Source organism: Bubalus bubalis, chromosome 17 (assembly GCF_019923935.1).
Source record: "Bubalus bubalis isolate 160015118507 breed Murrah chromosome 17, NDDB_SH_1, whole genome shotgun sequence".
Taxonomy (NCBI): Eukaryota; Metazoa; Chordata; class Mammalia; order Artiodactyla; family Bovidae; genus Bubalus; species Bubalus bubalis.
Window position 1 is genome coordinate 68,683,292 of NC_059173.1, and position 12,405 is coordinate 68,695,696.

At 44.1% G+C, this 12,405-nt stretch overlaps 1 long non-coding RNA gene across 1 annotated transcript; it reads left to right on the plus strand.

Moving 5' to 3' along the window:
- The first annotated feature begins 10,761 nt into the window (after window positions 1–10,761).
- Window positions 10,762–11,693, plus strand: LOC123329883. Its single transcript, XR_006545443.1, has 2 exons — window positions 10,762–11,111; window positions 11,204–11,693. It is a non-coding gene; the product is annotated as an uncharacterized LOC123329883 (long non-coding RNA).
- Window positions 11,694–12,405: the final 712 nt, after the last annotated feature.

Consider the following 12,405-nt stretch of genomic DNA (forward strand, 5'->3'; position numbering starts at 1 on the left):
TGTGGATAGGATTGTTTACCTAGCAAGGTAGAGGTTTTGTGAAGATCAATTTATTGAAAAATTATAAGGCACAGAAAGTGCAAGGTGAAGCGACGATGTCTAGTCAGCTGTCACAGCTACGGGGAAAGCTAGTACTGCACACTCTCGCGAGCTGTGGGGCTAGTGCCGTGCCTGGGTGTCTGAGTTCTGGCTGATGTAGCAGGATGTCATAGACTGGGTGGCTTAAGCAATAGGCCTTTATTTCTCTCAGTTTTGAAGCTTGGAAGTCTGAGATCAGGGTGCCAGCATGTTTGGGTTCTGGTGAGTGCCCTTTTCCTGGCTATGTTCTCACATGGCCTTCTCTCTCTTTCTCTCCCACTCTCTGGGTGTCTCTGAGTGTAAGGAGATCTCATGTCTCTTCCTCTTCCTCTAAGACCAGAGATACCATCATGATGGGCCCACCCACATGACCTCATCTAACCCTAGTGAAAGTGTTAGTCACCCAGTCCTGTCTGACTCTTTGCGACCCCGTGGACTGTAGCCCACTAGGCTCCTCTGTCCATGGACTTAGCCAGGCAGGAATACTGGAGTGGGTTGCCATTCCCTTCTCCAGGGAATCTTCCCAACCCAGGGATTGAACCCTGGTCTCCTACACTGCAGGTGGATTCTTTACCATCTGAGCCACTGGGGAAGCCCCATCTAACCCTAATTACCTCCCAAAAGCCTCACCTCCAAATACCACCACACTGGGGGGCAGAGCTTCAACATATGGATTTCCTGGAGACAGTCCACAGTAGTGAGTAAATCAGGCAACCACTGGTGTAGTGTAATTTCAGAAGGGACACGAATTCTACCCGCTTCCTCAACAACAGAACCACTGCTTTTGACTGAGATACTGGCCCCAGAAAGCTTCTGCTGAAAAGCCTTCCCTACCAAGTTGAGGTAACAGTTTATTAGGTTAACTAACTGTCACCTACAAGAAAGTGAAGCTGCGAGGGAAGAAAACCCAGGACAGACTGGTTGTGAAGAAGTGAGGGAGGGTGGAAAGTTCTCGACTGGGGTCACTGCAGGCAGGGACACAGTGGAAGGCCGGGTAGTCGGGGAACGGCACCAGGCACTGTGTTGCTGGTGGAGAGCGGAAGGCAGGGCGAGGGCGTAGGGAAAGCCAGGGGCACGCTAGACGCACACATTGCCAGTGACATGGTGTGGCTGCAGCTTCCCCTGTGGCCTGACCTCAGCTCACTTATCTCCAAGCGAATCCGTTCTCCTCACAACTGCACCTTTGTTTCCTGCCCAGCACACAAACGTCACGACCCGTGTCTGAGAATGTTGGGAATTTTATTAGGTCCATAAAGTTTTAGCTGTGGTCTAGTCCACCAAGGCCAAAATAAATAAATAGAGAGAGTGTAAGGGTAACAGTTTTTTTTTTTTTTTAACATGGCTTAAAGAAAGAAAAACTACTGAAGCTCTAAAATAACTTTCTTATAGTGGCTTTAGAGGAAATTTTTTTCTTACCAACCAAGGATTCCATAAAGTACAGGCTGCAGGAAAAATGCAGCCAACAAATGCTTTGCAGATTTCTTTGAAAATATTTGGTTCTGTGGTGTTAGGTTAAGAGTCTAAAATGATTGACAACTGATTGGCCCCATGCGTGAAACTAACTGGGTGCAAAAAGCCAAATGTCTAGGCTTTTAAGAGTTGGGCTTTGTGGGCAAATATTAATGATAGAATTAATTACTATTTATAATGGGAAAAACTTCCTAGTGATCTCTTCTCTTCTCTACTTTCCTCAGGTTCAAGATCTATGTCATTCAAATTCTCCAGCTAGTATCTTTGGTGTGTCATGAGAATAATATTTGTTATTATTACTGTTAGATATAATAATGTTTTGAGTGCTTCCTGTGTATAGGCACAGTTCTCAGAATTTGAAATGCATCAACTAATTTAATTCTCACTATATGAAGTAGCTAGTGGATACTGAACTACCTTCTAAAGACAAGAAAACTGAGACATAGAAGGGAAGTAATTTGTCTTAAATTGCGTATCTTGTAAGTTGAGAACACAGGATGTATAAAGTATATACCTAGCTCTCAGCTCTCAAGGTCATGGAAAACTTACTGAATTCCTAGCTGTCTTTCACCATCTTCATTGCTGTCAAGAACATCGGGAGGTACAATAGTGTACTAAGGAAGCAATTAGTTAATAGTGGAAAAACCATAATGTATGAAACATCAAGAGTCAGAACAACAGAATATAATGTTCACATTTGAAATTCATATATATATATATACTACTGTATAACACTTCTGCAATATATGCGTGTTTGTAAGGGACATGTCTGCCTCATAAGAGTGCAGCTTTCTGGCCCTGGGGAGGGGGATGGGAGGGGTGAGTCTGGAAGCAGGAATGGGGACCATTGTTGAATCTGAGTGATATGACTGTTATTCTTTGTATTTTCGTATTTACTACCTTCCTACAAATATGAATTTTAAATATTTATAGAAGACACTGATTCCTGAGCGCATGAGGTCTACATTTTAGCTGGGAGTCAGGACATGCAGATGAAGTGAAAGTTGCTTAGTGGTGTCTGACTCTTTGTTACCCCATGGACTATAGAGTCCATGGAATTCTCCGGGCCAGAATACTGGAGTGGGTAGCCTTTCCCTTCAGCAGATAAAGAGGAGACTCAAAAGATAAGGTGTATGTTTCCATGCTACTCTCCCAATTTGTTCCATCCTCTCCTTCCTGTTCTCTGACAACCTAGAGGGGTGGAATGAGGTGGGAGATGGGAGGGAGGCTTAAGAGGGAGGGGATATATATATATATATATATATATACCTGTGACTGATTCGTGTTGTTGTATGGCAGAAACTGACACGATACTGTAAAGCAGCTATCTACAATAAGAAATTTAAAAAAAAAGGTATAAATTAGGTAAGTAAGACTGGTGGGGCTTCAGAGGAAAGTTTACTCAAGGTCAAGAAAATTAAGAAAAGCTTCATGAAGGAGGGGATAGGTGAGCTGGACCTTGAAGGGTTAACCTAGTAAGTGGAGGGAAGGGAATTCCAGGCAGGGAGCTGGGCAGAACCCAGTGGCTGGGTAGACACCTAGGGTTACATTTGCAGGACAACAGAAGGGAGAAATGAGACCATGTCAGCAAGACATGAGGTCTGATCTGGTGCATTAAAGAAACACTTATTTAAGGCAACACCATACCACAAAAGAGGTATTCCTCAGCATTTATGTCTGTGACTATTTAGTTTTCATGACTCCAGTCAGGGCATTTCCTACCTTTACTGGGAATCTTGGAGGATCCATAGGAATTCAAGGAGTCATTTTCTTTACGAAGACAAACTCTCAATTTAATCCACTGCAAAAAGAGCCACCGGATCTTTCTAGAACACAGTCTATGTGTTTTCTCCCCAGAGCTAGCCCAGAAGTGGTATGAGAAAGAAAACTTAATGACCATTTACTTATATATTTCACTCATTCATTGAACTCCAAATACATGCTTTCAAAAACTGCCAGGGGAGTGAAGAATTACATCACACCTGGGCTTGTCACAATGTTGGGGCAGAAGTCTGAGTTGGGAGAGAGTGGGAAAGGGACGATTCTAGCTTTGCTGAGAGATCTCGGGAAATGGGAATTCCCAATGGTTCCTTGGATTTTAGGTCAGATTAGTTGCCTGTTTTCTCTGAGTTAACTGAGGAGTTCATTGGAACATGGACTAAAACATTCTCCTTGGCCTGTTCACATCATATGATTCCCTGGGGTACTTGCCAGAGCCCCAGAAGAAGTAGACTTGTTCATGAGTGTCTCCCAGGCGCCCTCGCTGGAGATGGAGGGAGCGACATGGAGCCCAGCTCCTCCCCGCCCACCCCAGCCCTGCAGCATGCACCCTGAGGCTCCCCCTAGTCCCAGTGCTGTGTCCTCCCTGTTGGGGTGTTTCCTTTAAGGGTGAATGTGGAGATGATAGACCGCGAGATGAACGACTCCTGTTGGACCAGCACTGGGTGCTGTCTGTTCCACTGAGAGGAGGGGAAAATGGACGTAGGGTGGATCTCAGGACTCCCCCAGACACTGCATGGTGAGCGGGCAGCGGCGTCCCCAGGGTCACCCCCAGTGCCTCTGTGGGAAATGCTCCTCTGATGCCCTCCACCCCATCCTGTTCCGTAGGGCTCCGCTTTCCCTGTTTGTTTCCCCTCAAGGCTGTCACTTCAGAAGTAGTGTCCCTTCTCTCACTGGTTGGTCACAGGTGGGCACCCGTGGCAACAGATTACTGTCTCAACTACCTTTGTTATTCAGAAGAGCAAACTGAACACTAATGAATGAAAATATTTTTTTTAATGGTCAGTTCTTTCTGTGCATGTGTGCTGCTAAGTCGCTTCAGTCATGTCCGACTCTGTGCGACCCCATAGATGACAGCCCACCAGGCTCCCCCGTCCCTGGGATTCTCCAGGCAAGAACACTGGAGTGGGCTGCCATTGCCTTCTCCAATGCATGAAAGTGAAAAGTGAAAGTGAAGTTACTCAGTCGTGTCCGACTCCTAGCGACCCCATGGACTGCAGCCCACCAGGCTCCTCCGTCCATGGGATTTTCCAGGCAAGAGTACTGGAGTGGGTTGGCATGCTCTCCTCCAGGGGATCTTCCTCACCTAGGGACTGAACCTGCGTCTTTTACATCTCCTGCATTGTCAGACAGGTTCTTTACCACTAGCACCACCTGGGAAGCCCCCTTGTTGTCCATGGTGTTCCCCAATTGTGCATATATATATGTATATATTTTTTATATAGTTTCTTTGTATTTTGTTGCTCAAGGAGATGTTTGTCTAGGGGCAAGCACTGCAGCAAAGGGGCCCAGGTCCCAGCCTGTCTCACCTCTTTCTTGCAGAGAGAGCTTGGTGATGCATCTCTGAGTCTATCAATATGTGGGTAATAATGCTATCCACCTCATGGGGCTGTTATGAGGATAAGGGAGCTAAACTAAAGAGTCTTAGAAGAGTGTTTGCTGCTGTTACTATGCTGTGTGTTTGTGTGCCTGCTTTGATTCCAAGACGAGAATCTTGGAGAATGGTTTCTAGAATGTAATGAACTACACTGAGTGCTTCCAGATTTCATTTGCCTTCTGTCATTGCAACCCCCCTTGCTTGGGGTTCCTGGCTTATTTTATGTGTCACTTTATTAGGTAATTCCAATGCTCTTGACATTGTCTTCTTCTGGACATTACGGGTGTTACAAAGCCTTTGAATTGCCCTGGGCAGACATTATTTAAAACTTGGCCTGTTTTTCCTATTAGGTTATAAAAATATAAATAGCACAAGAGCCAAGCAGAGCTAAGGGAGGATGTGACTCAGGATGGGCCCCTAAGGGAGGGTTGACTAAATGTGAAAGGGAGTATGCAAACCACCGAACAAGACTCTGGAAGGCCAGGGCTCTGCAGGGTGTCCTTGATCTAACGGTGTGGGGCTTGGGGAGAGCAGAAGGCCTGGCTTCACTCTCTACACTGGCTGGCTTTTAAAGTCCAGTCCCCACTGGGTTTGCCTCAAATGCTATGAATTCCAGGAGCAAACACTTTCGCCCTTTGATATAGTCTTGGCTTAATTTCCAGATTGAACTGGGTTATCAAAGAGGTCACTCTAAGAACACAGGAGAAAATTTTTGTCTCCTGGGAAATAGTATCAATATTAGGAAATATTCATTTAAAGACTGAATCGAGGACCCAAAGTCTTCATCTCTGAGGAGCTCTCTAAAGAAAAGAGGCAGCAGGAACTCAGAAAAATATGCACAAAAAAGTATACATAAAAATATGACTTACCATGAACTCCGAGGGTTCTGTGTCATTGCTGAGTGACTTACTGATGGTGTCACTGGGAGTAGGACCCGGAGAGATGAGTCTGGGAAGAAAAGAGGACAGTAAATAATTTGAAGGCATCTTCAAAGGAGGGAAGGAGCTCATGATTGTTAGAAGAATCCCCAGTGTGAGTGTTCTTTGCATGCAGAAATCATACCTTTCGCTTCGGTATTCCTAGGACTTTGCATAGCATCTGGCACACAGTAAGCATTGAAAAATTTTGCGTCAACTGAGGATAATTAGTCAGCCTGCTGTGCAGGAGGAGAGTTGGAGTGGACAGGGACGAAGGCAGAGAAAGAAGATATGGCCAAGACCAAGAGACAAGAAGTGGTGGTGGGCATGGAGAGGACAGGACCCTGGGGAGGGGAACCTGGGGGTGGGCAAAGCAAGTCTGAGACCTGGTGAGACCTGAGACCTGAGAGATCTCTGTCTCTCAGGCAGGGTCTATAGACATGTTCTCAGAGCCAGGAAGTCCTTTATAAGAATTTGAAAATGCTGCCTTTCCTTTTTTATCATCCAGATGACCACGTGGTGACCGAACCCTGCCATGCGATTGTAGGTGCTGTGCTTTCCTTGTATTTGTGGTTAAGTGTTGACACTATGTAATTACCAAAATGATAGCACTGAACTTTTAAATATGCTGCTAATTATGTTGGCTGTGCTTAGGTCAGCTGCTTCTAGTGTCAAAATCACAATAACCTTTCCTCAGCCACTACTGTTCAGTAGAGGGTTGTTAATCCAGGAGTTTAAACACTGGATGTGTCCAAAGAACAAAATTGTTCTAAACGATTTTAAAATAATTGTAAAAAAAATTGCTTCATAGTTATAAAGATTGATTAGCTCTAGGGTATTTGCTGTAAATGAATGGCCTGGGAATTCAGAGGACCAGGTGGCTGGGGCAGCAAAGAGATGTGACTGACCATAAATGGTCTCTCTGTCTCACACTCCCCTCTCTCTCTTTTTCTCTTTTTCCTTTTTTAGTAAAATGGATTTGTGTTGGTTCTGGATTGTGCATGTTTTGGAAGGTAAGCCAAAGTGTTAAATTTAAAGTATTACATTGAAATTTGACAGATATATTTTATGTATTCCATTTCTTAATCTAAATACTGGAAAGAAAAAAAAACCCAGAGGTTGCATTCATGAAATACTAGGATAGAGCAAGTATTTTTCCAAACTAGTGAACTTTTCGAGTTAAGACTTTGAAATGTTGGAAATTCTGAAGCCATGAAAAACCCAGACTGTGAACATTAATTTATTTTAATCAGTTCCAAAGGAAAAAATCGCTTGTCCATAGTGAAATTTTCACTTGAAAGGAGCTTTTATAGAGCAAGATTTTGGTTTCTTGAATGGTGTCATATAGTGACATGTTGATTTGGCAAGAAAATGGAATGGTGTGGCAGAGGTGTATACTGCGTAATGGTGGAGGACTAAGAAAAAAAGAAAAAAGCGAGTTTCATATGTAAATGCTGTGACTGTGCCAAATGATGTCCCAGTTCACTCTATTTAGGAGATGATTGCAGCTGCTGAAACAGAGAAATGAGGTTGTATACTGACTGTGTGGATCACAATAAACTGTGTGAAACTCTGAAAGAGATGGGAATATCAGACCACCTGACCTGCCTCTTGAGAAACCTATATGCAGGTCAGGAAGCAACAGCTAGAACTGGACATAGAACAACAGACTGGTTCCAAATAGGAAAAGGAGTACATCAAAGCTGTATATTGTCACCCTGCTTATTTAACTTATATGCAGAGTATGTCATGAGAAACACTGGGCTGGAGGAAGCAGAAGCTGGAATCAAGACTGCCGGGAGAAATATCAATAACCTCAGATATGCAGATGACACCACCCTTATGGCAGAAAGTGAAGAAAAACTAAAGAGCCTCTTGGTGAAAGTGAAAGAGGAGAGTGAAAAAGTTGGCTTAAAGCTCAACATTCAGAAAACGAAGATCATGGCATCCAGTCCCACCACTTCATGGCAAATAGATGGGGAAACAGTGGAAACAGTGGCTGACTATTTTTCTGAGCTTCAAAATCACTGCAGATGGTGATTGCAGCCATGAAATTAAATGACACTTACTTCTTGGAAGAAAAGTTATGACCAACCTGGATAGCATATTAAAAAGCAGAGACATTACTTTGTCAACAAAGGTCTGTCTAGTCAAGGCTATGGTTTTTCCAGTGGTCATGTATGGATGTGAGAGTTGGACTGTAAAGAAAGCTGAGTGCCGAAGAATTGATGCTTTTGAACTGTGGTGTTGGAGAAGACTCTTGAGAGTCCCTTGGACTGCAAGGAGATCCAACCAGTCTATCCTAAAGGAGATCAGTCCTGGGTGTTCATTGGAAGGACTGATGCTGAGGCTGAAAGTCCAATACTTTGGTCACCTGATGTGAAGAGCTGACTCATTTGAAAAGACCCTGATGCTGGGAAAGATTGAGGGCAGGAGAAGAAGGGGACAACAGAGGATGAGATGGTTAGATGGCATCACCGACTCAATGGACGTAGGTTTGGGTGGACTCCGGAAGTTGGTGATGGACAGGGAGGCCTGGCGTGCTGTGGTTCACGGGGTCGCAAAGAATCAGACACGGCTGAGTGACTGAACTGAACTGGAGTCAAATGATGCTCCCCAGGGGCAGGGAGTCCCATAGAGTCACCTGGTGAATCAAGTTTGGGTGTGGCATGTTAATACTTGTTAATACTATATAGTTGCTGATATACTGTTAGGTAATCCTCTGGCGCAGGTATTTTTGGTTTATTGTTCTGTTTTCAGAACCTCTGACAATGCCTGGCACGCAATTGTTGTTCAGTCACTATGTCATGTCCAGCTCTGTGTGATCCTAAGGACTGCAGCATGCCAGGCTTCCCTGTCCTTCACTATTTCCTGGAGTTTGCTAAAAGTCAAGTCCATTAAGTCAGTGATATTATCTAACCAACCCATCCTCTGTTGTCCCCTTTTCCTCTTGCCTTCCATCTTTCTCATCATCAGGGTCTTTTCAAATGAGTCAGCTCTTCACATCAGGTGACCAAACTGTTGGAACTTCAGCTTCAGCATCAGTCCTTCCAATGAATATTCAGGTTTGATTTCCTTTAGGATTGACTGGTTTAATCTCCTTGCAGTCCAAGGGACTCTCAGGAGTCTTATCCAGCACCACAGTTTGAAAGCACCAGTTCTCTGCTGCTCAGCCTTCTTTATGGCCCAACTCTCACATACATATATGACTACTGGAAAAACCATAGCTTTGACTAGATGGACCTTTGTTGACAAAGTAACATCTTGGCTTTTTAATACATTGTCTAGTTTTGTCATAGCTTTTCTTCCAAGGAGCAAGTGTCTTTTAATTTCGTGGTTGCAGTCACCATCTGCAGTGATTTTGGAGCCCCCCCAAAATAAAGTCTGTCACTGTTTCCATTGTTTCCCCATATATTTGCCATGAAGTGATTGGACCAAATGCCATGATCTTAGTTTTTTGAATGTTGAGTTTTAAGCCAGCTTTTCCACTCTCTCTTTCACCTTCATCAACAGGCTCATGGTTCTTCTTCGCTTTCTGCCATAACAGTGATGTCACCCGCATAGCTGAGGTTATTGATATTTCTCCCAACAATCTTGATTCCAGTTTGTCCTTCATCCAGCAGGGCATTGTGTATGATATACTCTGCATATAAATTAAATAAGCAGGATGGGTGACAATATACAGCCTTGACATACTAGTTTCTCAATTTGTACCAGTCTGTTGTTCCATGTCCAGTTCTGTTGCTTCTTGACCTGCATACAGATTTCTCAGGAGGCAGGTCATGTGGTCTGGTATCCCCATCTGTTTAAGAATTTCCCACAGTTTGACTGTGATCCACACAGTCAAAGGCTTTAGTATACTCAGTGAATCAGATGAAGATATACTTCTGGAACTCTCTTGCTTTTTCTATGATTCAGCGGTTGTTCGCAATCTGATCTCTAGTTCTTCTGCCTTTTCTAAAACCAGCTTGAACATCTGGAAGTTCACGGTTCACATATTGCTGAAGCCTGGCTTGGAGAATTTTGAGCATTACTTTACTAGCGTGTGAGATGAGTGCAGTTGTGCGGTAGTTTGAACATTCTTTGGCATTGCCTTTCTTTGGGATTGGAATGAAAACGGACCTTTTCCAGTCCTGTGGCTCCTCTTGAGATTTACAAATTTGGTATATTGAGTGCAACACTTTAACAGTATCATCTTTTAAGATTTGAAATAGCTCAACTAAAATTCCATCACCTCCACTAGCTTTGTTCATAGTGATACTTCCTAAGGCCCACTTGACTTCACACTCCAGGATGTCTGGCCCTAGGTGAGTGATCACACCATCGTGGTTATCTGGGTCATAAAGATCTTTTTTGTACAGTTCTGTGTATTCTTGCCACCTCTTCTTAGTATCTGCTGCTTCTGTTAGGTCCATACCGTTTCTGTCCTTTATTGTGCCCATCTTTGTATATATTTAAATTAGATGAAAAAGAGTTACATTCTACAATGATGGTTTGGCTGAGTCACGTGGCTTGTGGGAATCTGTGTTCCCCAACCAGGGATTGCACTTGGGCCCTGCAGAGACCTAACCACTAAGCCACCAAGAAACTCCCAGTAGAGTGTCTTTAAATTTTATAGGTTTCTATACCTTGCTGCAGCCTTTCCAGCACTATAGTGGAGTAGGAATAATTGAATTGAGTTACATGTTTGTGTTATGTGTGTGCTGTACAGGAGGAGGGAAGCAGAGAGTGAAGCAGAGATAAGAAAAATACAGGAAAAGTTAGAGATGAAACCACGATTATGAGGCTTGGGGATTTGCAGGAGAGTGAGTCTGGCACTGCTTCCTGGGTGAAGAGTGGTCACCTGAACACATGTGCACCTGGAACCTGTGAACGGGACTTTGGGAATAAGGGTCTTTGCCAATTTAATCAAGGTAAGGGTCTCAAGGTGAGGTCATCCCAGATTGGAGTGGGCCCTGACGGTGTCCTTATAAGAGTCAGAAAAGGAGAAGTCATGTGGGGGCGGGGGCATGAGAGGAAGGAGGCAGAGGCTGGCATGATGCCTTCACAACCCGAGTGATGCCAGGAATTGTGGGCTGCCATGCGAAGCTGGGTGGGAGGCATGGAGCCGTTGCCCTCAGAGCCGCCAGAAGCAACCCTGCTGACTCTTTAATTTCTGATTTCTGGCCTCTAGGACTGGGAGAGACTAATATCTGTTGTGTGAAGCCACCCAGGTTGTGGTGATTTGTTACAGGAGCCCTAGGAAGCTAATACCAAAATGGGATATCAACGTAAATAAAGCTCATCTTTAGAACTGAGGAAATATTTAAAAATCTTTTAAACATTCTCTTTTCTTACCTTTTTTTTTTTTTTTTAAAAATAGTCCTTCTAATTGTGTTTCTTCTAAATGGATTTACAATTGAGAAAATAAGAAGGTCAACAGAGAATTTGAAACGCTGGCAGTGTGACGCTCAGTTTCTTACAGTAAGGGCTCCCTTTCTTCGGCCAGTGCCTGGGTCGCTGCCACAGCCCTTGCCTCTCTCAGAGCCAGCACATCTATGCAGTGTGTCCACTCCCGTCAAGGTCCAGCTTCCACTGCTCCTCTCCCACCCAAGAGAGAAAGAGCAAAAACAAGGGGTCCGGTTTGCTGGGGAAGGTCTTACAAGTGATTGTTGCCGACATCGAAAGCTGAAGCCAAATAGAGTACCACGTGTGTCTCCCTGATCAGGGAGAAGCTGTCCTTGGGCTTCGTAACCATCACGTTTCAACGTGTGCGCCTGTCATGGTTCATCTTCTCCATAGAAGGAAGGCTTTTCAACAGAGATGTCCAGAAGTTAAAAGAGGAATAGACTACTTTTTCTCTTTATAGGTAGTTAAAAACCCCAATTTAAAGCCATTTCCAAATATGCACTGAATATATAAAATATCAAATAATCACAGACTAAGTGCCACAGTCTTGAGGTTTTATTCCTGGCAGGAAGATACATAAATTAGATCAGCGCGGGCCTTGGAGTCTTCTCTTGAGAAACCTGTGCATTCCGTTCCTGTCACAATGGCTAGAAAAGGCATCTTATATTCTCCATCCCACACAAAGCCTTGCGCTTAGAAATGCTAGAGTTTTCATCTACTTCAACCAGTGTGGACTGGGAAGGGCGGGGAGGGGATATTATTTTTCATTTCAACCATTCAAAAGAATGAGCTTTCCAGAAGAACTTTTGTTCCTATAATAAGCCTAACTAGACCTATTTATTCACTTAAAAAAAAAAAGGGAGATGGAGAGAACTCGGAAAAGCCAAGAATCTGTCAGCTCCATAATAGTGGTTGACCAAGCTCTGGCTTGAACACTTGTAAGACTGCAGCATGGCTGGAGGCCTTGGAGAGTGGAGACCGGTCTTAGAAGGAATCAGCTCCAAGGCCGAGAGATCTGCTTGTGTGCTCTGTAGTCAGGGGTGAGCTAGGCCTGAATTTAATTCATCGGTTAGGATATTTTACAAAAAAAGGCTCTCCCCGCAGCATGGGGAAGATGCAGTGATTTCACAAGGAGAATGCCCTCGAGGGAGGGAGTGCGTTGATCAGTGTTACAGG